The sequence below is a fragment of the Oncorhynchus clarkii genome, chromosome 27, assembly GCF_045791955.1.
Source record: "Oncorhynchus clarkii lewisi isolate Uvic-CL-2024 chromosome 27, UVic_Ocla_1.0, whole genome shotgun sequence".
Taxonomy (NCBI): Eukaryota; Metazoa; Chordata; class Actinopteri; order Salmoniformes; family Salmonidae; genus Oncorhynchus; species Oncorhynchus clarkii.
In genome coordinates this window covers 40,800,886-40,823,623 of record NC_092173.1, presented here as the reverse complement: position 1 = coordinate 40,823,623, position 22,738 = coordinate 40,800,886, and the positions used below count along the sequence as shown (strand labels likewise).

At 44.4% G+C, this 22,738-nt stretch overlaps 1 protein-coding gene across 9 annotated transcripts in view; it reads left to right on the top strand.

The window, feature by feature from the left end:
* Positions 1–5,158: 5,158 nt before the first annotated feature.
* Positions 5,159–22,738, top strand: part of LOC139385588 (muscleblind-like protein 1) — a 150,688-nt gene continuing 133,108 nt past the window's right edge. For all 9 annotated transcript variants that reach the window (XM_071130783.1, XM_071130782.1, XM_071130780.1 and 6 more), the window contains exon 1: positions 5,159–5,282. The gene's annotated coding sequence lies outside the window, so the exon portion shown is untranslated. The remainder of the gene's footprint in view (positions 5,283–22,738) is intronic.

Here is a 22,738-nt window from a genome sequence, read left to right as displayed (position 1 = left end):
CGCCATGGATGTTGATTATGGCAGCCCCCAGCAGGGGTGGAAAGAGTACTGTAAAATCCTACTCAAGTAGAAGTACTGTTACTTTAATGAAATTGTAATCAAGTAGAAGAAAAAGTACTGTTGTAAAAAGCTACTCAAGTAAAAGTCTAAAGTAGCACATTTAAAAAGTAAATATTTGCTATTTTGATGGATGTTTTTATTCTCCTTTCCAATAATGGAAGTTCACGTGAAAAGGGAGAGGCAATTGAATGAACATAATTTATCTATATACTACTGTATTTGTAAGATTGTTAACATGTGATGCTTGACACGCTAAATGTTCCCTAAAACACCATAAAATAACCAACAAGATAAGATCCAGCTGATTTTAATATTAAATCAACTTCACATAGAAATGTTCAAAGGAATGTTCAAAAGGCATATTTATTGTGGAAGTACGTATCGAAACTCTTAACTCACATTACTTCTCTCTGAATTATCTCCTTTCAGTTTCAGGAGGAGCTGATTTTCTAAGTCAATTGAGTCTATCCTGGCTCGCTTTGCAGTGAAGTGCAATCCTGCACAGCTAAAAAGACGCTCGCGGGCGGCAGATGCAGGCAGGCCTGTATTGAGTTTGAGGGACAACTTCTTTATGTACGGAAACAAATGAAGTAAATCCATTTTGTCCGATGGACCAGCAAGATACTCATCCAGCTCCCTTGTACCTTCCGACCGTTTGGTTGTCAGTGATGAGAAAACCTCTTCATCAGATGAATGCTGCCTTAGATGCTCAGTCTCATCCTGTGTGATTGTGTCAAGATGATTCTTCAGGTACGCCAAACCTGTAAATTAGAAACAAAACAACATTCACATCTTCAGTGTTTTCAGAAAACTCTGTTGTATGTGGCTGCTACCACAATCATAGTATTGGCATCGCAATAGCTCTAACACAGACTTATACACTTGTTATTCTCAGATACTGAGATTGATTTGAGTTGTTCAAATACATTCAGATCAGACAAACTCTCTAATGTTGAGGTAAGTCCATGTCTGGCTGTACCCAAACATAGTTATATGCCAAGGTTGTTGTTCAGCACCTGTAAATGCAACCGCTGTGTCAGATTTCAAAAAAGCTTTACGGAAAAAGCCAACCAAGCAATAATCTGAGTACGGCGCTCAGATACCAAACAAGCCAAAAAAGATATCAGCCATATTGTGCAGTCAACAGAAGTCAAATATAACATTATAAATATTCACTTACCTTTGATGATCTTCATCAGAATGCACTCCCAGGAATCCCAGTTCCTGTAACGATTGTCGTCAGGAGAAGGAGAAGAGGACCAAAGTGCAGCGTGGTACGTATTCATAATAATTTTAATAAAGATGAATACTGAACGAAAACAACAAACCGACAAACGAACAGTTCTGTAAGGTGCAGCAAAAACACTAAACAGAAAATAACTACCCACAACCCATAGTGGGAAAACAGGCTGCCTAAGTATGGTTCTCAATCAGAGACAACGATAGCCAGCTGCCTCTAATTGGGAACCATACCAGGCCAAACACATAGAAATATAAAACATAGGACACAAAACATAGAATGCCCACCCCAACTCAGGCTCTGACCAAACCAAAATAGAGACATGAAAAAGGAACTAAGGTTGTGACAGTTCCATAATAAATGTTTGTTTTATTCGATAATGTCCATCATTTATGTCCAAATAGCTACTTTTGTTAACGCGTTTTGTAAACAAATCCAAACTCACGAAGTGTGTTCACTAGGAGCAGACGAAATGTCAAAAAGTTCCGTTACAGTCCGTAGAATCATGTCAAACGATGTACAGAATCAATCATTAGGATGTTTTTAATTAACATAAAGCTTCAATAATGTTCCAACCGGAGATTTCCTTTGTCTTCAGAAATGCAATGGAAAGCGAGCTAACGCGAGCTAACTCTCACGTGAACGAGCATCACGAGCTTGTGGCACTCTGCAAGACCACTGACTCAAACAGCACTTATGATCCCCTCCTTTACAGTAGAAGCATCAAACAAGGTTCTGAAGACTGTTGACATCTAGTGGAAGCCTCATGAAGTGCAACATTACCAATATCCCACTGTATCTTCAATAGGAAATGAGTTGAAAAACGACCAACCTCAGATTTCCAACTTCCTGGTTGGATTTTTTTCTCAGGTTTTTGCCTGCCATATGAGTTCTGTTATACTCACAGACGTCATTCAAACAGTTTTTAGAAACTTCAGAGTATTTTCTATCCAGATATACTAATAATATGCATATATTAGCAACTGGGACTGAGTAGCAGGCAGTTTACTCTGGGCACCTCTGGGCACCTTATTCATCCTAGCTACTCAATACTGCCACCAGCCATAAGAAGTTAATGGATGTTTCCTCTGTGGACAAAATTATCGCATCAATCTGGGCAAAATATAGCCTGACCAGTTTGGTTTTATTCAAATGAACTTAAACCAGCACATAAAGTGTAATCTGTATGTATTTGGGCAATGACAATATTTTTGTTTTGTATCTGTAGTCCAGCACATTTTAATTTTAAAAGATACAATGACAACGGGTTAAAGTGCAGACTGTCAGCTATAAGAAGGTGTTTTTATTTATATCAAATGAACCATTTAGAAATTACTGCATGTTTTCAATAATGTCACTGTCCAAATACATACGGATTTTGTGGAATATTCTTCTTTCTTTTCCCCATTTATAGTATTTCCAAACATAATTCTTGGGTATTGTTCGAAACTCAGTGATCCAATCAGATATAGCTATATATTATTACTATATATATTAATTAATATAGTAATACGCAAGCAAAAACAAAGATAATGCACACACCTAAAAATCCCAGGTCTCAAAATTATTTATTTATTGTATCTTCACAAGTTCATTCATTTCACTTTTAGCTATCCACAACAACTTACATCATGGGGATGGCTAGCTACTAGCCACCATAATGTCAATACGGTAGTATCCCGCACTACAGCTTATAGTTCCTTCAGCTGTGTGAAGAAGTTGGTCAAGGTTAGCTTCTAACTAGCTAGCAACAGGATGAGCTAGCTAACGTTAGCATCATGCTACAGATTGAATGCAAATGGCTAGTAGCAACACTTTGTTAGCTACATTACATAGCCTACACAACAAATGCCATGGCGATGAAATATATTTATAACTTTCTGGTCATGTTGCTTGCCATGATGATGTGTATCCTTTGTCTAGATTGTACTCTGGAGAGTTTTGAAAATGTGCTTAAGTACTTCACTTCAATCAAAATATATATATAAGTACAAGTAAAAGTACAGCCTTTGAAAAATACAAAAAAATGTACAAGTACACAGAAATCTACTAAATGACAGGAACGTGAGTAATTCGTTACTTCCACCCCCCCCCCCCATGTCGATTATGGCAGCCCCCTGCACCTCTCTGATTCAGAGGGGTTAAATGGGGAAGACACAATTCAGTTGAAGGAATTCAGTTGTGCAACTGACCTCCTTTCCTTTATTTTGGTTGGTTTGTTTGTCAATAAGAGTGTGCAGGGTGAACACGTGGTCTGTCACATGGTAATTTGATAAAAAGACAATTTGACATTTGCTCAGTACATTGTTTTCACTGAGGAAATGTACAAGTCTGCTGTTAATAATGATGATTCCGAGGATTTTCCCAAGGTTGCTGTTGACACATATCCCACAGTACTGTAGTTATTGGGGTCAAATTAGTCTCCACTTTTGTGGATTGGGGTGATCAGTCCTTGGTTCGAAATATTGGGGAAGATACCAGAGCTAAGGATAATGTTAAAGAGTTATATTTATGTATAGTCAATTGGAATTTGTTGTCAGTATATTTTATAATTTCATTGAAGACAGCATCAGCCCCAAAAGCGTTTTTGGGTTGGAGAGTTTGTATTTGGTCCTGTAGTTCATTCAATGAAATTTCAGAATACAGCAAGTTCCGGTGGTCTTTAATAGTTGATTCTAGGCACAGGTTTTCTGGGTATCTATGTTTTGGGTTGGATTGGTTTCTCAATTTCTTTCTTAGGTTTTTGCACACGTTAACTCTTCATCAAACCTTTTGTCATGTTGTTAATTGTCTTAAGTCTGCTTGCAATTTTTTTTATATGATAGGGAAGCTGAGAGGTTTTGTCCAGGATGTTGTCTAAAAGGAATTTCTATCTCTGTTGATCTCTCTCTCTCTCTCTCTCTCTCTCTCTCTCTCTCTCTCTCTCTTTCTCTCTCTCTTTCTCTCTCTCTCTCCCTCTCTATCTGAGGGGTCTGAAGGGTCTGAGAGGACTGAGAGGTTGTGTGGTCTGTGATAGGCGAGGAAGACACAGCTGCTATTTCAGAAAGGGGGAAAGTGAGACGGTATGTGTGTGTGTGTGTGTGTGTGTGTGTGTGTGTTTGTGTGTGTGTGTGTTCAGGTTGACAGCTGCTCTAAAACCCCCAGTGAGGTGTTTGCCATTCTGTCTGGAACCATTCTTCTGAAGCAGAACAACACACACACACACACACACACACACAAACACACACACACACACACACAATGCTCCTGAACGAAGTGAGGTAAGGCTGCTTTTGTCCGTTCATGTGTTCGTCCTCACTGCAGAATCTGGTAACGTTACTCTGTGATTTTCTACATCTAAAAGGGAGAGAAATAGAGGGAGAGATACAGGTGGCTACTATCAGTATCTCTTCAAGATGTTCTGCCTGCATGTACAGATGGTGAAAGATGACAGAAGTGGAGAGGGTGAGAGGGTTAGAGGGGGAGAGGGAGCGCGAGGGAGAGAGGGAGAGAGGTGAACAGTAGGGTGCTGATATCAAAGTCTGGCTGTCTGCCTCTATTAACACTGGAAAACAGGAACACACAGGAGGAAATATGGGCGCTGATTTGTTGACAGCAAAATTTCGGTTGAGTTAGCTTCCTCTCTCTTACCCCTGTCTCCCTCCCTCTATCCCTCCCTCCCCCTGTCTCTCTCTGTTGTGCATACAGTGGAAGCATGCGCTGTGAAAGGTGAACTGCCAGCCAGCTGCGGATATGGAGAGGGGTGTGTCACAGCACAGCAGGCTTCTGCCAAGAGAGAGAGAGGGAGAGAGAGCACAGGGGAGGGAGAGAGAGAGGAAGATAGAGAGAAGGGGCAGGATTGAGTGAGAGGAGGGAGGGAGCGAGGGAGGGAGGGAGAAAGAGAGAGAGGAAGAGTGGGACAGAAGCACTGTGATGCAAGCGTGAGGTTTTCACTTTCCATTCTCCTCTCAGCAGCAGTCGGAGAAGTCCACGCTGAGGCACAGTAAGTGAACGCAGTTTTCATTTACAGAGGGTGTGTGTGTGTGTGTGTGTGCGTGTGTGTGTGTGTGTGTGTGCGTGTGTGTGTAGAGGGAGAGGTCTATACTTGAGACAGTACTGCTTGTAGTTGTGGAGTCTCAGATTTGTTTAATTGCTTGCGTAAAATGTAAATCTGTCTATCTGTGTGTCTATGTATGAGCGTGTGCAGATTGTGTGCAGTTAGTCAGACAGTTTCCTTGCTAATGAGCAGTTATTTCGAGCACGACCGTTTGTAATGTGGAAAAGAGCTGAGGAGACTGTGGATTGGGACCGTTAGTGTTTCATGTTCCATAGAATAGTCAAACCACACACAGTAGTCATTCTTCCCTGCTCTCTTCACTCTTGTAGGGCCTTCAGAATGGATTCACACCCCTTGACTTTTTCCACATAGTGTTTTGTTAAAAGTCTGAATAAAAAAAATTATGACATTCATTTTTTTTTTTTTTTTTGTCACTGATCTGATTACACAATAACTGAAAAGTGGAATGATGTTTATAGAACATGTTAACAAATTAATAAACTATTTAATGCTGAAATATCTAAAGTCAGTAAGTACAATGTTCAACCCCTTTTTGTCTGGCAAGCCTAAATAATTTCAGGAGTAAAAATGTGCTTAACAAGTCAGATAAAGTTGCAAGGACTCTCTCTGTGTACAATAATAGTTTTTTAAATGATTTGTTATTACTATTATTTATATATAAAAAAATAAAATAAAAATTATGTTATTATTATTATTTATTATTGTTTTCTTTATAAGCCACATATGCCGTACAATTACATGTAAGGTCCCTCAGTTGAGCAATGAATTTCAAGCACAGATTCAACCACAAAGACCAGGGAGGTTTCCAATGTTTGGCAAAAAAGGGCACATATTGGTAGATGGGTAAAAAAAAAAAAAAATGACATTGAATGTCCCATTGAACATGGTGAAGCTATTAATTACACTTTGGATGGTGTATCAATACATCCAGTCACTACAAAGATACAGGTGTCCTACCTAACTCAGTTGCCGGAGAGGAAGGAAACTGCTCAGGGATTTCAGCATGAGGTCAATGGTGACTGTTAAACAGTTGCAGAGTTAAATGGCTGTGATAGTAGAAAACAGAGGACGGATTACCAACATTGTAGTTACTCCACAATAATAACCTTGACGGAGTGAAAAAGGAGGAAGCCTGTACAGAATACAAATATTCATAAACATACATCCTGTTTGCAACAAGGCACTAAAGTAAAACGTCAAAAAATACGTGTCCTGAATTCAAAGTGTTATGTTTGGGCAAATCCAATACGACACATTACTGAGTACCACTCTCCCATATTTTCAAGCATGGTGATGGCTGCATCATGTTATGGGTATGACTGTCATTGGACTAGGGAGTTTTTCAGGATAAAAAGAAAAAGAATAGAGCTAAACCTGGTTCAGTACCCAAAAGACACTGGGAGCTACGGGTGCAACACCCCACCCCGTAGCACGCGCTCCAGCAGGTGTATCTCACTGATCATCCCTAAAGCCGACACCTCATTTGGCCACCTTTCCTTCCAGTTCTCTGCTGCCTGTGACTGGAACGAATTGCAAAAATCATTGAAGTTGGAGACTTTTATCTCCCTCACCAACTTTAAACATCTGCTATCAGCTAACCGATCGCTGCAGCTGTACATAGTTCATCGATAAATAGCTCACCCAATTTACCTACCTCATCCCCATACTGTTTTTATTTATTTACTTTTCTGCTCTTTTGCACACCAGTATCTTTACCTGAACATGACCATCTGATCATTTCTCACTCCAGTGTTAATCTGCTAAATTGTAATGATTCGCCTACCTCCTCATGCCTTTTGCACACAATGTATATAGACTCTCTTCTTTTATTTTTTCCTTTTTTTTCCCTACTGTGTTATTGACTTGTTTATTGTTTACTCCATGTGTAACTCTGTGTTGTTGTCTGTTCACACTGCTATGCTTTATCTTGGCCAGGTCGCAGTTGTAAATGAGAACTTGTTCTCAACTAGTCTACCTGGTTAAATAAAGGTTAAATATTTTTTTATAAATACATTTAATAACCCAAAACACATGGCCAAATATAAACTGGAGTTACTTACCAAGACCACATTGAACGTTCCTGAGTGGCCGAGCTACAGTTTTGACTTAAACCAGCTTGAAAATCTATAGCAAGACTTAAAAATGGCTGTATAGCAATGATTAACAACCAACTTGCCAGAGACCTGAATAATTTTTTTAAGAATAATGGGCAAGAATTATAAAATTCAGATTTTAAGAGAATAACTCAGGAAGATACATCTGTAAAAGATGTTTCTAACATTAATTGAATAATTATCTAATCAAAATATAAGAGTGTTTTATTTTCCATGATCTAAAAATAATTAAAATGTATTCCACTTGGACATAACTGTGTTTTGTGCAAAACATGACAATTACATCCATTTGATTGTGACTTTGTAACACAAGAAAAGTCAAGGGGAGTCAATACCTTCTGAAGGTACTGTATACACACACACACACACACGCACACACACACACACACACACACACACACACACACACACACAGAATTTTCTTGCAGATGAGCTTGGTTATATTAACAGTATTTTCATGTAGCCTGCTTTTGTCCAGCTAATATCTTAGCCACCGGTCAAGCAACTTTATGGACTAAACTTTCAAATCCTCTTTGCTGCAGATTTATTTAAATTTGTTGTGTGATAATACTCGTCAAATGAAGATCCTATACCTGCACGCACAGATACCTACTCTAGCAGTCTCGCACGCACTTAATAAACACACACACACAAACACACACACAGGCTGAGGCGTAGTACACAGACTCACGTACACACACAGACACACACACGTACACACACCACACTCTGGGTAACGACACGACTCCTGGTGTTTACACAGCGGCTGCCCTTCAGGAAATGATTAAACTCCTCCGTTACCCACACTGTCTGCTACAGTCAGACAAACCAAGGGTTGTGGGTTTGTGTGTATTTTGGTGTAAAAGTACTCGTTACATTTTGACAGGAAAATGTTTGACACACTTATCAAGAGAACATCCCTGGTCATCCCTTTTCTCTCTGATCTGGCAGACTCACTAAACACTTAAATGACTGTAAACTATGCCTGAGAGTTGAATCCTCGGACCTATCTGTAAATTGTATATTTTTTAATTATGCTGCCGTCTGGTTTGCTTCATATAAGGAATTTGTAATGGATATTTTAGAAATTACATTTACTTTTGATACTTAAGTATATTTAAAAGTAGACTTTTACTCAAGTAATATTTTACTGGGTGAATTTCACTTTTACTTAAGTAATTTTCTATTAAGGTATCTTTACTTTTACACAAGTATGACAATTGGGTACTTTTTCAACAACTGGTCCACAGGAAAACAGGCCCAGTCATTCAGGTGTGCTGCAATAGGTCTCTATTACTGTTTAATATGGATCATCATCCAGCCAGGTTGTTCCAGATTAAAGTCAATGTTGGATGTCTTTCCATGTGCTGAGGATGTTGGAGAATGCCTTCAAAACTGGCCACTAGGGGCAACAGTGAGCCATGTTACCATCAAGTAGGTTTAGGATTTGCGATGTGGTGGTGGTTGGGGATGGGGTTGGGGTGGTGGTTGGGAATGGGGTTGGGGTGGTGGATGGGGATGGGGTTGGGATGGGGGATGGGGATGGGGTTGGGGTGGTGGATGGGGATGGGGATGGGGATGGGTTTGGGGTGGTGGATGGGGATGGGTGGTGGTTGGGGATGGAGATGGGGATGGGTGGTGGATGGGGATGGGTGGTGGATGGGGATGGGGATGGGGTGGTGGTTGGGGATGGGGATGGGTTTGGGGATGGGGGTGGGGTGGTGGATGGGGATGGGGTGGTGGATGGGGTGGCGGTTGGGGATGGGGTGGTAGATGGGGATGGGGATGGGGTTGTGGATGGGGTGGTGGTTGGGGATGGGGTGGTAGATGGGGATGGGGTGGTGGTTGCGGATGGGTTTTAGGATAGGGATGGGGTGGTGGATGGGGTGGTGGTTGGGGATGGGATGGTGGATGAGGTGGTGGATGGGGATGTGGATGGGTGGTGGTTGGGGATGGAGATGGGGATGGGTGGTGGATGGGGATGGGTGGTGGATGGGGATGGGGATGGGGTGGTGGTTGGGGATGGGGATGGGTTTGGGGATGGGTTTGGGGATTGGGATGGAGATGGGGTTGTGGATGGGGTGGTGGTTGGGGATGGGGTAGTAGATGGGGATGGGGTGGTGGATGGGGATGGGGTTTGGGTGGTGGTTGCGGATGGGTTTTAGGATGGGGATGGGGTGGTGGATGGGGTGGTGGTTGGGGATGGGGTGGTGGATGGGGTGGTGGTTGGGGATGGGGTAGTAGATGGGGATGGGGTGGTGGATGGGGATGGGGTTTGGGTGGTGGTTGCGGATGGGTTTTAGGATGGGGATGGGGTGGTGGATGGGGTGGTGGTTGGGGATGGGGTGGTGGATGAGGTGGTGGATGGGGATGGGGTGGTGGTTGGGGATGGGGACGGGGCGGTGGATGGGATGGGGATGGGGATGGGGTGGTGGATGGGGATGGGGATGGGGTGGTTGTTGGGGATGGGGTGGTGGATGGGGATGGGGTGGTTGTTGGGGATGGGGATGGGGTGGTGGATGGGGATGGGGTGGTGGTTGGGAATGGGGATGGGTTGGTGGATGGGGAATGGGTGGTGGATGGGGATGGGGATAGGGTGTTGGTTGGGAATGGGGAGTTGGATGGGGATGGGGATGGGACTCTGGATGTTCGATCCCAGTCCAGGACACTGGTTCTGAAGTTCCGATTTTTTAAATTTAACCCTATCCCAAACCTTAACCGTTCCCTGAACAATTCATGAAAAGTGACCCTTATTAACTTTGTTTGGAGAAATTGAATGATACAAAGTAGCAGGAGCAGCAAAAACAATTCTAAATTTGACGTTTAGAGCAGTGAGACTGGAAAGTGGATGAACGTCTCATTCTCCATTGAGACTGTGAGAGCTTGTTGTCATCATCACCTAACAATACCATCAGCAGTCTCCTTCCACTGTGACTTCCCTCCAGACAGTCTTTCTTTATCAATGCTACAGACACTTCTCTTTTGATCTGCCCCCGCCCCCCCCTCCTCTCCCACTCAAATCAATTCAATTCAAGGGGCTTTCCCACTCTCTCTCTCTGTCCCTCTGTCTGTCTCTATCTCTCTCTCTTTCTCTCTCTCTCTCTCTCTCTCTCTCTCTCTCTCTCTCTCTCTCTTTCTCTCCCTCTCTCTCTCTCTCTCTCTCTCATTCTCTCTAGTTCTCTCTCTCTCTCTCTCTCTCTATCTCTATCTCTATCTCTCTCTGTCTCTCTCTCTCTCTCTCAATTCAATTCAATTCAAGGGGCTTTATTGGAATGGGAAACTTGTGTTAACATTGCCAAAGCAAGTGAGGTAGATGATATACAAAAGTGAAATAAACAATAAAAATGTATGGTAAACATTACACATACAGAAGTTTCAAAACAATAAAGACATTACAAATGTCATATTATATATATATATATATATATTTATATATATAGACATATACAGTGCTGTAACTATGTACAAATGGTTAAAGTACACAAGTGAAAATAAATAAACATAAATATGGGTTGTATTTACAATGGTGTTTGTTCTTCACTGTTTGCCCTTTTCTTGTGGCAACAGGTCACACATCTTGCTGCTGTGATGGCACACTGTGGTATTTCACCCAAATAGATATGGGAGTTTATCAAAATTGGATTTGTTTTTCAATTCTTTGTGGATCTGTGTAATCTGTGGGAAATTTGTCTCTCTAATATGGTCATACAATGGGCAGGAGGTTAGGAAGTGCAGCTCAGTTTCCACCTCATTTTGTGGGCAGTGAGCTCATAGCCGGTCTTGTCTTGAGAGCCATGTCTGCCTACGGCGGCCTTTCTCAATAGCAAGGCAATGCTCACTAAGTCTGTACATAGTCAAAGCTTTCCTTAAGCTTGGGTCAGTCACAGTGGTCAGGTATTCTGCCAATGTGTACTCTCTGTTTAGGCCAAATAGCCATCTAGTTTGCTCTGTTTTTTTGTTAATTCTTTCCAATGTGTCAAGTAATTATCTTTTTGTTTTCTCATGATTTGATTGGGTCTAATTGTGCTGCTGTCCTGGGGCTCTATGGGGTGTGTTTGTGTTTGTGAACAGAGCCCCAGGACCAGCTTGCTTAGGGGACTCTTCTCCAGGTTCATCTCTCTGTAGATGATAGCTTTGTTATGGAAGGTTTGGGAATCACTTCCTTTTAGGTGGTTGTAGAATTTAACGGCTCTTTTCTGGATTTTGATAATTAGTGGGTATCAGCCTAATTCTGCTCTGCATGCATTATTTGGTGGTCTACTTTGTACACGGAAGATATTTTTGCAGAATTCTGCCTGCATAGTCTCAATTTGGTGTTTGTCCCATTTTGTGAAGTCTTGGTTAGTGAGTGGACCCCAGACCTCACAACCATAAAGGGCAATGGGCTCTATGACTGAGTCAAGTATTTTTAGCCAGATCCTAATTGGTACGTTGAAATTTATGTTCCTTTTGATGGCATAGAATGCCCTTTTTGCCTTGTCTCTCAGATCATTCACAGCTTTGTGGAAGTTACCTGTGGCGCTGATGTTGTCAAGGTATGTATAGTTTTTTGTGTGCTCTAGGGCAACAGTGTCTAGATGGAATTTGTATTTGTGCTCCTGGCGACTGGACCTTTTTTGGAACACCATTATTTTTGTCTTACTGAGATTTACTGTCAGGGCCCAGGTCTGACAAAATCTGTGCATTAGATCTAGGTGCTGCTGTAGGCACTCCTTAGTTGGGGACAGAAGCACCATATCATCAGCAAACAGTAAACATTTGACTTCGGGTTCTAGTACGGTGAGGCCGGGTGCTGCTTAACTACCTCGGCCATCCTACAATCTAAGCTTGATGCCCTCAATCTCACCCAAATTATCATGGAAGCTACCAGTTACAACCCCAAATCCGAGCACCCTCATAGATATCATCCTGGTCAGGGGGTGCTGTAAATAAGTGTTAATAAGTAAATAAGTGGCTGTATTTTAGATTTGTATTTTACTCTTTCTTCAATTCAATTAACTTACATTTGCTTTATTGGCATGATGTAACAATGTACATATTGTCAAAGCTTACTTTGGATATTTACAATATTAACATAATTAATCTCTCTCTATTTCTTTCTCTCGCTGTGTGTCTCTCTCTCTTTCCCTCTCTCTCTCTCTCTCTCTCTCTCTCTCTCTCTCTCGCTCTCTCTCTCTCTCTCTCTCTCTCTCTCTCTCTCTCTCTCTCTCTCTCTCTCTCTCTCTCGCTCTTTGTCTCTCTCTCTCTCTCTCTCCCTGTCTTTCCTTGTCTCTCCCTCTCTCTCTCTCTCTCTCTTTCTCTCTCTCTCCCTGTCTCTCTGTGTCTCTCTCTCTCTCGCTCTTTATTCTCTCAGCCTTTCTCTCTCTCTCTGTCTTTCTTTTTTCACTCTGCCTCTCTCTCTCTCTCTCTCTCCCTGTCTTTCCTTGTCTCTCCCTCTCTCTCTCTCTCTCTCTGTCTCTCTCTCTCCCTGTATCTCTGTGTCTCTCTCTCTCTCGCTCTTTATTCTCTCAGCCTTTCTCTCTCTCTCTGTCTTTCTTTTTTCACTCTGTCTCTCTCTTTCTCTCTCTCTCACTCACTCACAGATCTATTCTTCAGATGTGATTTAATCTATCTGTCTCCCCCAGCAGTCACAAGGGGTTTTTGAAGAATACAGGTGTGTGTGTGTGTGTGTGTGTGTGTGTGTGTGTGTGTGTGTGTGTGTGTGTGTGTGTGTGTGTGTGTGTGTGTGTGTGTGTGTGTGTGTGTGTGTGTGTGTGTGTGTGTGTGTGTGTGCTGTTTAATAGACACCTTTCTTATGAATAAAATCACTGGGGGCCGCTTGAGATGAAGACAGAGTGGTGAAAGACAGATTTTGTTTTCTTTATATATCTTGGTTAGGTCAGGGTGTGACGAGGGTGGTATGTGTGTTTTTTGTCTCATCTAGGGTTTTGTATGTCTAGGTGTGTGTGTCTAGTCTAGGCATATTGTAGGTCCATGGTGGCCTGGATTGGTTCCCAATCAGAGGCAGCTGTTTATCTTTGTCTCTGATTGGGGAACCTATTTAGGTTGCCTTTTTCCAGTTTGGATTGGTGGGTTATTGTCTATGTTATGTTGCTTGTTAGCACAGTGTTTATTTAGCGGTCGTCTTGTTAGTTTGTTTGTTTGTTTTAGTGTACTTCGTGTTTCTTCCGTCTTTTCATTAAAGCATTCGCAGCGTTTTGGTCTACTCAATACGACGATCGTGACAGAAACAACCAAATCATGAGAAAACAAAAAGATTATTACTTGACACATTGGAAATAATTAACAAGCGAGAGAGAGAGAGAGAGAGAGAGATAGATATTCCTTATTCACAGAAATTACTACATTTATTCCGAATTTTAACTTAAATTAAACCCAGAGGAATAACTAAAATTACTCGAAGGAGCAAATGGCTCCCCTTGCAGACAAATATGTATTTGTTGTGATTATCATTCCAATAGTAGGGGTGATGGTAATGATATCAGTTTAGTGGTGGTAGTAGTAATGGTGAGGATGGTAGTTGTAGTACTGATGTAATGGTGAAGATGACAGTGATTTAGTTATAAGTTAATTATAGTTTAATTTTCCATGTTTAGCTTTTTATATGTATTACATATTATTTTTTTTAATTATTATTAAATACCATTTTATATTATTATTTGTTATTCATTATACTTTCATTAAAATGTATATTGTATAAATTGTTGCTTTGGCAATATTGACACAATGTTTTTCATGCCAATAAGATGAGAGATGAGAGATGAGAGAGAAGAGAGAGATGAGAGATGAGAGAGAGAGAGAGAGATGAGAGATGAGAGAGAGAGAGAGAGATGAGAGATGAGAGAGAGAGATGAGAGAGAGAGATGAGAGAGAGATGAGAGAGAGAGATGAGAGAGATATGAGAGAGAGATATGAGAGAGAGAGATGAGAGAGAGATGAGAGATGAGAGAGAGAGATGAGAGATGAGAGAGAGAGATGAGAGAGAGATGAGAGAGAGATGAGAGAGAGAGATGAGAGAGAGAGATGAGAGAGAGATGAGAGATGAGAGAGAGAGATGAGAGAGAGATGAGAGATGAGAGAGAGAGATGAGAGAGAGAGAGATGAGAGAGAGAGATGAGAGAGAGATGAGAGATGAGAGAGAGAGATGAGAGAGAGATGAGAGATGAGAGAGAGAGATGAGAGAGAGATGAGAGATGAGAGAGAGAGATGAGAGAGAGATGAGAGATGAGAGAGAGAGATGAGAGATGAGAGAGAGAGATGAGAGAGAGAGATGAGAGAGAGAGATGAGAGAGAGATGAGAGATGAGAGAGAGAGATGAGAGAGAGATGAGAGATGAGAGAGAGAGATGAGAGAGAGATGAGAGATGAGAGAGAGAGATGAGAGAGAGAGATGAGAGAGAGAGATGAGAGATGAGAGATGAGAGAGAGAGATGAGAGAGAGATGAGAGATGAGAGAGAGATGAGAGAGAGAGATGAGAGAGAGAGATGAGAGAGAGATGAGAGATGAGAGAGAGATGAGAGATGAGAGAGAGAGATGAGAGAGAGATGAGAGATGAGAGAGAGAGATGAGAGATGAGAGAGAGAGATGAGAGATGAGAGAGAGATGAGAGATGAGAGAGAGATGAGAGATGAGAGAGAGAGATGAGAGATGAGAGAGAGAGATGAGAGAGAGAGAGAGATGAGAGATGAGAGATGAGAGATGAGAGAGAGAGATGAGAGAGAGATGAGAGATGAGAGAGAGAGATGAGAGAGAGAGATGAGAGATGAGAGAGAGATGAGAGATGAGAGAGAGATGAGAGATGAGAGAGAGAGATGAGAGAGAGATGAGAGATGAGAGAGAGAGATGAGAGAGAGATGAGAGATGAGAGAGAGAGATGAGAGATGAGAGAGAGATGAGAGATGAGAGAGAGAGATGAGAGATGAGAGAGAGAGATGAGAGATGAGAGAGAGAGAGAGATGAGAGATGAGAGAGAGAGATGAGAGAGAGATGAGAGATGAGAGAGAGAGATGAGAGAGAGATGAGAGATGAGATTGAGAGATGAGAGAGAGAGATGAGAGAGAGAGATGAGAGATGAGAGAGAGAGATGAGAGATGAGAGAGAGAGATGAGAGAGAGATGAGAGATGAGAGAGAGAGATGAGAGAGAGATGAGAGATGAGAGAGAGATGAGAGATGAGAGAGAGAGATGAGAGAGAGATGAGAGATGAGAGAGAGAGATGAGAGAGAGATGAGAGATGAGAGAGAGAGATGAGAGATGAGAGAGAGATGAGAGATGAGAGATGAGAGATGAGAGAGAGAGATGAGAGATTAGAGAGAGAGAGAGATGAGAGATGAGAGAGAGAGATGAGAGAGAGATGAGAGATGAGAGAGAGAGATGAGAGAGAGATGAGAGATGAGAGAGAGAGATGAGAGATGAGAGAGAGATGAGAGATGAGAGAGAGAGATGAGAGATGAGAGAGAGAGAGATGAGAGATGAGAGAGAGAGATGAGAGATGAGAGATGAGAGAGAGAGATGAGAGATGAGAGAGAGAGATGAGAGAGAGAGATGAGAGATGAGAGAGAGATGAGAGATGAGAGAGAGATGAGAGATGAGAGAGAGAGATGAGAGATGAGAGAGAGAGATGAGAGATGAGAGATGAGAGAGAGAGATGAGAGATGAGAGAGAGATGAGAGATGAGAGAGAGAGAGAGATGAGAGATGAGAGAGAGAGATGAGAGATGAGAGAGAGATGAGAGATGAGAGAGAGATGAGAGAGAGAGATGAGAGATGAGAGAGAGAGATGAGAGATGAGAGATGAGAGATGAGAGAGAGAGATGAGAGATGAGAGAGAGATGAGAGATGAGAGATGAGAGAGAGATGAGAGATGAGAGAGAGAGATGATTGATGAGAGAGAGAGAGAGATGAGAGATGAGAGAGAGAGATGAGAGATGAGAGAGAGATGAGAGATGAGAGAGAGATGAGAGAGTCTCCATGTCAGTCAGACAGTAATATCCTGCCCAGGGCTGTAATTCACAGGACTGGTGTGTAATCTAGGATAATTCAGATTGAGCTACGTGAGAGTCTTCTGCCATTTGGAGAGATTAAAGTGTCAAAAACCTTCTCTGGCTCCCAAAGTGCAGTTACAGGATAGGATCAACTTGGCATCGACATGGAAGGGATTTTCTTGTTCCCTTCCTAATGGAAGCGGGGGTAATGGGGAAGGTTAATATGTTCTGCGTCTAAATTTAATCTCAAACCCAGCAGTTCCCATTCTTTTCCATTCCGGGGACCACCAAATAACTTTCAACATTTATTGAGGAGTTGCTGAATCTTAGTACATAAAAAGTAATCGCAGTCAAATTAAGAGCCAATGTTATTAGTGAATGTAACTGATTCAAGGCATGTAAATTACAATTTGCATTGTGAAAAGTTATGCAAAATTGCTTATAATACCATACAGCCTTATGGAAAGTAATGACATCACAATAGCCCATAATGACATCACAATAGCCCATGATGACAAAGCAAAAACAGGTTTAAAAATAAATAATTTATTTTAAAAATAATTTAGATAAGTATTCAGACCCTTTGCTATGATACTTTGATTGAGCTCAGGTGAAATCTGTTTCCATTGATCATCCTTGAGATGTTTCTACAATTTGATTGGAGTCTACCTGTGGTAAATTAATTTGATTGGACATGATTTGGAAAGGCACACACCAGTCTATATAAGGTCCCACAGTTGACAGTGCATGTCCGAGCAAAAACCAAGTCATGAGGTCAAAGGAATTGTCAGTAGAGCTCTGAGACAGGATTGTGTTGAGGCACAGATTTGGGGAAGGGAACCAAAACATTTCTGCAGCATTGAAGGTCCCAGTGTCCTCCATCACACACAGTGTCCTCCATCACAGTGTCACAGTGTCCTCCATCATTCTTAAATGGAAGAAGTTTGGAACCACCAAGACTCTTCCTAGAGCTGTCCGCCCGGCCAAACTGAGCAACCGGGGGAGAAGGGCCTTGGTCAGGGAGGTGAACAAGAACCTGATGGTCACTCTTACAGAGCTCTAGAGTTCCTCTGTGGAGATGGGAGAACCTTCCAGAAGGACAACCATCTCTGCAACACTCCACCAATCAGACCTTTATGGTAGAGTGACCAGACAGAAGCCACTCCTCATTAAAATAAACATGACAGCCCACTAGGACTTTGCCAAAAGGCACCTAAAGGACTCTCAGACCGTGAGAAACACGATTCTTTGGTCTGATGAAACCATAATTGAACTTTTTGGCCTGAATGCCAAGTGTCACGTCTGGAGGAAACCAGGCACCATCCCTACGGTGAAGCATGATGGCGGCAGCATCATGCTGTGGGGATGTTTTTCAGAAAAAAATATGTCTGTCTCTTAGTTATGACCTCACCACAGACACTAAAATTCAAATGGAAAGACTTTCCAACTTCATCATATTTGTCACTTGTTACCTTACTCTACTATCTGTCTTTGTATCTTTGTTTTATCTTTGTTTCTAGCCCCCCCCCCCTCCCCCTTTGTTGTTCAAGATCAACTCTGTCTCTGTTTTCTAGAAATTCTCCCCGATCTTCTCTCGCTCTCTCTCTCTCTCTCCGTTACTACTCCTGTGAGGGACTGGGGCTGTGCTGGGAGGAGTGAGGGACTGGGGCTGTGATGGGAGTAGTGAGTGACTGGGGCTGTGCAGGGAGGAGTGAGGGACTGGGGCTGTGATGGGAGTAGTGAGGGACTGGGACTGTGACGGGAGTAGTGAGGGACTGGGACTGTGCAGGGAGGAGTGAGGGACTGGACTGTGATGGGAGTAGTGAGGGACTGGGACTGTGCAGGGAGGAGTGAGGGACTGGACTGTGATGGGAGTAGTGAGAGACTGGGGCTGTGCAGGGAGGAGTGAGCAACTGGGACTCTGATGGGAGTAGTGAGGGACTGGGACTGTGCAGGGAGGAGTGACGGACTGGACGGTGATGGGCATAGTGAGGAACTGGGGCTGTGCTGGAAGTAGTGAAGGACTGGGGCTATGCTGGAAGTAGTGAGGGATTGGGGCTGTGATGGTAGTAGTGAGGGATTGGGGCTGTGATGGTGGTTGTAGTGAGGGACTGGGGCTATTTAGGGAGTAGTGAGGGACTGGGGCTGTGATGATAGTAGTGATGGTAGTAGTGAGGGACTGGGGCTACGCCGAGAGTAGTGAGGGACTGGGACTGTGATGGGAGTAGTGAAGGACTGGGGCTATGCTGGAAGTAGTGAGGGATTGGGGCTGTGATGGTAGTAGTGAGGGATTGGGGCTGTGATGGTGGTTATATTGAGGGACCTTGGCTATTTAGGGAGTAGTGAGGGACTGGGGCTGTGATGGTAGTAGTGAGGGACTGGGGCTACGCCGAGAGTAGTGAGGGACTGGGACTGTGATGGGAGAAATGAAGGACTGGGGCTATGCTGGAAGTAGTGAGGGATTGGGGCTGTGATGGTAGTAGTGAGGGATTGGGGCTGTGATGGTGGTTGTAGTAAGGGACTGGGACTGTGCAAGGAGGAGTGAGGGACTGGGAATGTGATGGGTGTAGTGAGGGACTGGGACTCTGCAGGGAGGGGTGAGGGACTGGGACTGTGATGGGAGTAGTGAGGGACTGGGATTGTGATGGGAGTAGTGAAGGACTGGGGCTATGCTGGAAGTAGTGAGGGATTGGGGCTGTGATGGTAGTAGTGAGGGATTGGGGCTGTGATGGTGGTTGTAGTAAGGGACTGGGGCTATTTAGGGAGTAGTGAGGGACTGGGGCTGTGATGGTAGTAGTGAGGGACTGGGGCTACGCCGAGAGTAGTGAGGGACTGGGGATGTGATGGTAGTAGTGAGGGACTGGGTCTGTGATGGTAGTAGTGAGGGACTAGGGCTATGTAGGGAGTAGTGAGGGACTGGGACTGTGATGGGAGTAGTGATGGACTGGGACTGTGATGGAAGTAGTGAGGGACTGGGACTGTGATGGGAGTAGTGAGCGACTGGGACTGTGATGGTAGTAGTGAGGGTCAAGGACTGTGATGGTAGTAGTGAGGGACTAGAACTGTGATGGTATTAGTGAGGGACATGGACTGTGATGGTAGTAGTGAGGGAATGGGACTGTGATGGTAGTAGTGAGGGACTAGAACTGTGATGGTAGTAGTGAGGGACATGGACTGTGATTGTAGTAGTGAGGGACTGGGACTGTGATGGTAGTAGTGAGGGACAGGGACTGTGATGGTAGTAGTGAGGGACAGGGACTGTGATGGTTGTAGTGAGGGACTGGTACTGTGATGGTAGTTGTGAGGGACTGGGAATGTGATGGTAGTAGTGAGGGACTGGGACTGTGATGGTAGTAGTGAGGGACAGGGACTGTGATGGTAGTAGTGAGGGACTGGGACTGTGATGGTAGTAGTGAGGGATTGGGACTGTGATGGTAGTAGTGAGGGACTAGAACTGTGATGGTAGTAGTGAGGGACATGGACTGTGATGGTAGTAGTGAGGGACTTGGACTGTGATGGTAGTAGTGAGGGATAGGGACTGTGATTGTAGTAGTGTTGGACTGGGACTGTGATGGTAGTAGTGAGGGACTGGGACTGTGATGTTAGTAGTGAGGGATTGGGACTGTGATGGTGATAGTGAGATTCTGGGACTGTGATGGTCGTAGTGAGGGACTGGGACTGTGATGGTAGTAGTGAGGGAGAGGGACTGTGATGGTAGTAGTGGGGGACTAGGACTGTGATGGTAGTACTGAGGTACATGGACTGTTATGGTAGTAGTGAGGGACTGGTACCGTGATGGTAGTAGTGAGCGACTGGGTCTGTGATGGTAGTAGTGAGGGACAGGGTCTGTGATGGTAGTAGTGAGGGACTGGGTCTGTGATGCTAGTAGTGAGGGACAGGGTCTGTGATGCTAATAGTGAGGGACTGGGTCTGTAATTGTAGTAGTGAGGGACTGGGACTGTGATGATAGTAGTGAGGAACTGGGTCTGTGATGGTAGTAGTGAGGGACTGGGACCGTGATGGGAGAAGTGAGGGACTGGGACTGTGATGGTAGTAGTGGGGGACTAGGACTGTGATGGTAGTACTGAGGTACATGGACTGTTATGGTAGTAGTGAGGGACTGGTACCGTGATGGTAGTAGTGAGCGACTGGGTCTGTGTTGGTAGTAGTGAGGGACAGGGTCTGTGATGGGAGTAGTGAGGGACTGGGTCTGTGATGCTAGTAGTGAGGGACAGGGACTGGGATGGGAGTAGTGAGGGACTTGGTCTGTGATGGTAGTAGTGAGGGACTGGGACTGTGATGATAGTAGTGAGGAACTGGGTCTGTGATGGTAGTAGTTAGGGACTGGGACCGTGATGGGAGTAGTGAGGGACTGGGACAGTGCAGGGTTGCTTTCGTCTCATGAACTCAGTGACACCGTCGCTTCATCCCACCACTCTGGATGCAGGTCGTTCACTGCAGAGGAGCCACACACACACTCAAATACACAGAGACACAGACAAACACACACAACACACACACACACTCAAATACACAGAGACACAAACAAACACACACAACACACACACACACTCAAATACACAGAGAAACAAACAAACACACACAACACAAGCACATTCCTCCTCGATTGGTGCTTGTGTCTATGTCAGACTATTTAAACTAATCTCTGATGTTACACTGCAGACTGGACTGGGGCTGTGATGGTTGTAGTGAGAGACTGGGGCTGTGATGGTAGCAGTGAGGGACTGGGGCTATGCAGGTAGTAGTGAGGGACTGGGACTGTGATGGGAGTAGTGAGGGACTGGGGCTGTGATGGTAGTAGTGAGGAATTGGGGCTATGCAGGGAGGAGTGAGGGACTGGGGCTGTGATGGTAGTAGTGAGGGACGGGCTATGCAGGTAGTAGTGAGGGACTGGGACTGTGATGGTAGTAGTGAGGGACTGGGGCTGTGATGGTAGTAGTGAGGGATTGGGGCTATGCAGGGAGGAGTGAGGGACTGGGGCTGTGCAGAAAGGAGTTATGGACAGGTACTGTGGTTGTAGTAGTGAGGTACTGGGACTGTGTTGGAGTAGTGAGGGAATGGGACTGTGATGGTAGTAGTGAGGGACTGAGGCTGTGATGGTAGTAGTGAGGGACTGGGGCTGTGATTGTAGTAGTGAGGGACTGGGACTGTGATGGTTGTAGTGAGCTACTGGGACTTTGATGGTAGTAGTGAGGGAGAGGGACTGTGATGGTAGGAGTGAGGGACTTGGGCTGTGCAGGGAGTAGTGAGGGACTGGGGCTGTGATGGTAGTAGTGAGGGACTGGGACTGTGATGTAGTAGTGAGGGACTGGGACTGTGATGGGAGTAGTGAGGGACTGGGACGGGAGTAGTAAGGGACCGGGACTGTGATGTAGTAGTGAGGGATTGGGGCTATGCAGGGAGGAGTGAGGGACTGGGGCTGTGATGGTTGTAGTGAGCTACTGGGACTTTGATGGTAGTAGTGAGGGAGAGGGACTGTGATGGTAGGAGTGAGGGACTTGGGCTGTGCAGGGAGTAGTGAGGGATTGAGGCTGTGATTGTAGTAGTGAGGGACTGGGACTGTGATGGTTGTAGTGAGGGACTGGGACTTTGATGGTAGTAGTGAGGGACAGGGACTGTGATGGTAGTAGTGAAGGACAGGGACTGTGATGGTAGTAGTGAGGGACTGGGACTGTGATGGTAGTAGTGAGAGACAGGGACTGTGATGGTAGTAGTGAGGGACTGGGGCTGTGATGGTAGTAGTGAGGGACTGGGGCTGTGATGGTAGTAGTAAGGGACAGGGACTGTGATGGTAGTAGTGAGGGACTGGGACTTTGATGGGAGTAGTGAGGGACTAGGACTGTGATGGTAGGAGTGAGGGACTTGGGCTGTGCAGGGAGTAGTGAGGGACTGGGGCTGTGATGGTAGTAGTGAGGGACTGGGACTGTGATGTAGTAGTGAGGGACTGGGACTGTGATGGGAGTAGTGAGGGACTGGGACGGGGATGGGAGTAGTAAGGGACTGGGGCTGTGATGGTAGTAGTGAGGGACTGGGACTGTGATGTAGTAGTGAGGGACTGGGACTGTGATGGGAGTAGTTAGGGACTGGGACGGGGATGGGAGTAGTAAGGGATTGGGACTGTGATGGTAGTAGTGAGGGACAGGGACTCTGATGGTAGTAGTGAGGGACTGGGACTGTGATGGTAGTAGCGAGGGACTGGGTCTGTGATGGTAGTAGTGAGGGACAGGGTCTGTGATGGTAGTAGTGTGTGACTGGGACTGGGAT